Genomic DNA, 6,000 nt, shown 5'->3' on the forward strand with positions numbered 1-6,000 from the left:
GAAACTAGCGCAATCCCATTGACACAAAAAAGATAAAAATCAATCTGGGAACAAATGGGTCAACAGGTGTTCGCTCCGTTGTATCGTTGACTAGCCTTCTGGGGATTGGAAACTCGCACCATTAAATATCGCCCGTTCCCAAATGAAGTCTCCAGTGCAACGTAGGATGATACAGTGGATTTACGATGTGCGCCCTGATAAGCTCTTTCGTATGTCATATTTTATAACCAGTCTGCTCCTATATTTTATTATTAACATAAGACGTTACAGTACTTGCGTAATCTATTTGGGGCATTTAAGTAAAACCTTTACGAAAGTGAAATTTAAAAGCTTGATTTTTTTTAATATGCTTTGAACAATTGAACGACGGCATTTAGTAAACCACTTTACAAAACTTGCATGCAAATTGCTTGAATAAAGGTCCATATATCTTTTTTACAGTACATTAAACATATAATTACAATTATGTACCAAGCTTGTGTAATAAGCGTATTTATTGGTTGATTGCACCATGTGATGCAAAAACTAGAAGTTATTTAGGTAAAAAAAAAAAACAGAAGGGAACTACTAACATATTCTTGAGCGCTTGTGGTGAACTTGGGTAATATTTGTAAACGATGTTTAACAGGACATTGTGCTAGTTGTTGCTTGTGATTCGATATTTTTTGTATAAATGTTTGCAGCTATAATTAGTGAATATTGATTGTGATTATTTACAAATTAATGAAGTCCAGACCAAGCTTGAAAATCAATAGCACACGGGACATGATTGGCCTTGTCTGCATAAAATGTAGTTCAGGTTCCTGTCCCATCTTTACATCTGGAAGATTTTACATCATGATGATGGGTCGTAGTTTTAAAACTCGTGAAAATCGCTAAAATTCGTTAACTTTTTTGCAATAGTACTAAATTGCCCAAAACATTTTTTATGCTCTCTCTCTCTCTCTCTCAGACAGTTTATAACCTGTATGTTACTCTCAACGAAAGACCACAGTTTGCACGTTTCAGATTTAACGGTTGAGAGACTGCAATCTTTGTTCTAGATGCAAATTGACCACGTGGCAAAATATTTAGATGACCTAATAGTTTCAATATACATTTGATAATAGTTCTATTCGATGATGAAGATGGCTTTTGGTCAAATATTATCACTATTGATGATATATGCATTTAAAAAAATTCATCTTTTTTATATACAGTAATCCTATTGACACTTGATCCCTTATGGACCTCTTCGATCCCATAACGTCAATCCATTCCTAGTAAGCAAACAAAACTGTAACATATTTAAGATACCAAGATCAGTTATTTAATTGTGTCTTCGATTTTTCATCTGAATCCAATGTTTGGACAGGTCTGATTTGTCTTCTTATCTGAACAGGTTTAATCCAAGTGAAAAACATTACTTGCATGCCGGTGTAGCCACTCAGTGGCTGAGATTCATGCAAAACTTGGACCCGATAATATATTTTGAAAAGGAGTTGATTTTTCCTCAGCCTTGAAAATCTGAATGTCTTGAATACATTATGAAGATTTCTAACATTTCTATTCGCCCCAATTTCAACCTAATTGCACATATACATATATCAGAAGACATTAAGGATATAGGATTCATTTATATGCATAGGATAGCATAGTGGAATTTTTGTATAGAAACACAAAGTCTACATAAGACCGCGCTGGTGACCTAGTGGTTAGAGCGTCCGCCTCGGATGCGGGAGGTCGCGGGTTCGAACCTCGGTCGAATCATAACAAAGACTTACAAAAATGGTACTAACAGCTGCCTCGCATGGCGCTCAGCATTAAGAGGTTATTGTTAGGACTGGTCGGCCTGGTGTCAGGATAATGTGACTGGGTGGTACATCATGCTACATGTCTGTGGCATGATGCCCCAGTGCTAGACATCACTATAAACTGTCGCACTGCAGTCATCGTATAGATATGACTGAAATATTGTTAAAGCTAAATTAAAAATCTAAATCACACACACACACACTCACACACACACACACACACACACACACACAGAGTCTATATATGAAATAAATGGCTCGATTATTGCTTGGACGAATTATTTAGCTTTAGCATGGTTGGCTGTCTCGGTGGCCTTCTACATACATTTCTTTCATATGATCATGCACCTATACATACTGTTTTGGATTAAGGGATGGGCATTTCTCCGTGTGTGTGATCACATACATACATACATACATACATACATACAGCCATCCATCCATCCATACATACATACATACATACATACATACATACATGCATGCATGCATACATACATACATACATACATACATACATACATACTTGAGAAGGATCAATGTTATTAATAGTAAATATTTCAATAAATTAAACAAGAGTTATGAAATTAGAGAGCGAAATATATCGTAGTTATAGATCTGAAGTTTTACAGGTTACATAGCCCAAATTGTCAAGGTGACCCCATAGTTGGGCAAATCTTTGTCAGGCCAACCTGACAAATACAGTGACGTAAATATTAATATATATTAAGGTCAGCAGACAGGGTAGGCGCCCAGATGATACGTCGACTTATGTAAGTGATGTATTCACGTTGTGTAGTAAAAACAAAAGATGGGTGTATCTTAGAAACTGCTTCACAATCTACAAATTTTTGAGAGCACAGGATCTTTCCTATTTCCTTTCCTTTTTTATTTTAAAATCTTTTCCAAATGATCTTCCTTAGTCAGTTATTTCCTGATTAGAAAAAGTCGGCCAATATCATGATGTTGATTAACTCAAATTCTACATCAATGATCTCCTAAAATACCAAATTCCATTTTTATTTTAATAATTGTGCCAGTATATTTGCTATTAAAGACCAAAGATGGCTTTTGCAGTGATAAATCTTTTTCTTTCCAAACTTGATTTCCGTTTCCTTCTTGTTAAAATTGCCGTAAATTTGATTTTGAAATTATCTGCGTATTAATTAATTCAAGATTTCAGAAATTATAATTTCAAAATACTTGGCTTTTAAAGTATTTTACAATATCAAGCATTGAGCCATTTGACTGAATCGATGATGATGATGATAATTATTATTATTATTATTATTATTATTATTATTATTATTTATTATTATTATTATTATTATTATTATTATTATTAAAGTTTTACAAATAAAGTCAGAAAACGTCGCAATGAAACTAATGATTAATCTGGATTAAAGTGCGAAAGTTTGAGATAAACATCACTTAATACATGATTGTTAAACGCAACATTTGACCTCTGTGATAAACGAGATCGAGGCAGCTTTGTTTCGTAGCTCTGTTTCAATTTGATGAACTATTTTATAACTTGAATTTGAAGAAGAAAATGTTAGCTGGAATAGGTAACTCCTTTCTTATTTATTTATTAGAAGACGGAGATACTGGGTTGGAAGGATGAAAGATGGTCCTTTAGCCGGATGTGTGTGTGTGTGTGTGTGTGTGTATTTGTGTGTGCATGTGTGTGTGTGTGCGTGTGATTTGAATTTTTAACGTATCTTTAACAATTTTTAAATCATATCGCCACGATGTCTGCAGTGTGGCAGTTTATAGTGATGTATAGCACTGGGTCAGACATTTAGCATAATGTCCACCCAGTCACATTATCCTGACACCATGCCGACCAGTCCTAACTTAGACCTAGCGAGGCAACTGTTAGTACCATTTTTATGTCTTTGTTATGACTCGGCCGGGGTTCGAACCCACGACCTCCAAGTCCGGCGCTCTAATTACTAGGCCATTAAGCCGGATGTCTTACTGGATCTGAACGTTTCACGTGTTTGTGGCATGTCAATTTGTGATGTGTATTACTTTCAAACATAAACATATGAATTTCACTTGACGTTTAGAAACAACCGTTATTTTAAACATGCTCAATAAGGGCCCTGTAAAGCGGGCAAGGAATAGGTGAAGTCCCGGTTACATGGATATTTTGTAGTACGGAATGGTACATTTCTCATCTTTTTTCATCTACTTCAGATATTTAAAAATAACACGCTCACGCAACACAATCTAAGTTTGTGTTTTGAATATTTTTGAAGGAACTGTTAAGATGCATAGTCATGTAAGACCGTACATGATTTGGAAATCTCAAATATTATTAAGCGATATGGGAAAGAACTATTGCCCACTGACTTTGTCTTGAGATGTGATATTTTACCATATATTCTGACGAATATACGCCATATATAATTTTAGCAGAGAATCACTCTTCAATCTTTTTTATCCATATGCACGGTGTCATCCGAAAGCACCCAAATAAAGTAGAGAGCGCATTGGAAAAAAAATTCTTAAACATGTTCCTTGCCATGCACTGGTCATTTCATTAGTAAATTCACATACTTGTCGTTCAACGTGATATCCCCTTGTTCCAAAACAGTTTTGTTTTTTCAACATTTTGGTAAACATGACGCATCCTTTCTCAAAACGTGAATTTGACGTTTGAAAAGTAAATCTCCTGTTCTGTTTTGATATTTGATATATCGGCTCGTATTTTGCATCCCGAAAAAAAGAAGCCCTATTTTGTCGACTAAGTGTTGGATAGAAATATTAGTGGTGTCGTAACCAGCAACTTAGCAACTGCGCTCCCTCCTTAATCGTTCTATTTTTGTTAATGTGAAGAAGAAGAAGAAAAAAAACAATACTTTTGCCTCACATAATTTTGTTTCCTTATTATTTGTATTTTAAAAAATCAAAATATGAAATGTTGAAGATCGCTTACCTTGCAAAAAAATCAAAGACTCTATGATGAAATCGATCTCCGTACCTAAAAGTCTCCACATACAAATCTGATATCGATTATTTCTTTGTTTGCAGTCATCTCCTATGAGATTGTCTTCACACGAACACATATTACGTCACTCTCACACAACGCTAGCTATGTAGCGATAAGAAAGAGCGTATGGCAGGTCAGTCAAGACATCTGTTAACAATCTGTCGTGGATTTTCACGACATAATGTTCACCGTTATTACACAACATTGTTGTTGTTGTTGTTGTGGGGTTTAACGCCATTTTTCAGCACACGATAGGCTATGCGTGAAGGCCAGTATTAATGGTGGAGGAAGAACCCGGAAAAACCCCGGAAAGAACCACCGACCCACGAGAAGCTACTGGCAAGCTTTCTCACATACCCACATTGGGCGAATCCTAGACTCGAACCCACGCAGACAGAGGTGAGATAGCAGTGATCCGTAACATAGAGCGCTTTAAACCACTCGGCAACTCGGGGCTCGCATTACACAACAATCACGCTTGATCAGATTTTTTTCTTCTTAGCGATTTCTTAGCAAATTAAGAAATCAATTTTACCTGTGAAACGTGAATCTGAGTTTGACCGTTATGGAAAAGAAAATCGTACAGTTACATTATGGTAACTTCTTCATGCTGACAAAGTAGAATTTGTCCGAAAATAAAAGAAATCTTAATGAAGATAAAACTTGATAATTGAAACTGGAAAAATATTTTCAACACTGTAACGAATTAAATTCGTTTCAGAGGTAAATAAAAATGGCTTTCTTTGTCCACTGCGACCTGCTTCCAAGGGGCGAGAATGACTGTCTGTATGGTCATCTGACTTACAAAATACTTACCATTTCGTAGATTAAGAAAGAGTAGTACGTATCTATCTCACAACGTTAAATTCGAACTATGTTGAACAATGTTGAATGAAAAAAAAAAAAATAACCCCAAGCCAAGCAAATATTTAGTCCACGCATCTCATAATTTGAAGGATGATGAAAATATTCTAGTACAGAATGCATCCCATAATTACTGTAATTAAATGGATTAAGCTGATTCTAGAGCTAAATGCATCCCATAATTACCATAAATAGATGGACTATGATGATCTTAGAACTAAATGCATCCCATAATTACCATAATTATATAGACTCTTATTATCTTAGAACTAAATACATCCCATAATTGTAATAATTAGATGGATTATAATCAACCTAGAACTGAATATTATTTTCACACTTGTA

The 6,000-nt window shown here is 35.2% G+C and overlaps 1 protein-coding gene across 5 annotated transcripts in view; it reads right to left on the reverse strand.

Annotated features, from left to right (window-relative positions):
- LOC149792376 (uncharacterized) overlaps nucleotides 1–4,825 on the reverse strand; it is a 91,519-nt gene extending 86,694 nt beyond the window's left edge. For all 5 annotated transcript variants that reach the window (XM_089970954.1, XM_089970956.1, XM_089970955.1 and 2 more), the window contains exon 1: nucleotides 4,738–4,825. The gene's annotated coding sequence lies outside the window, so the exon portion shown is untranslated. The remainder of the gene's footprint in view (nucleotides 1–4,737) is intronic.
- Between the last annotated feature and the right edge of the window lie 1,175 nt (nucleotides 4,826–6,000).

Source organism: Sinohyriopsis cumingii, chromosome 9 (genome assembly GCF_028554795.1).
Source record: "Sinohyriopsis cumingii isolate HCF-2022 chromosome 9, ASM2855479v2, whole genome shotgun sequence".
NCBI lineage: Eukaryota > Metazoa > Mollusca > Bivalvia > Unionida > Unionidae > Sinohyriopsis > Sinohyriopsis cumingii.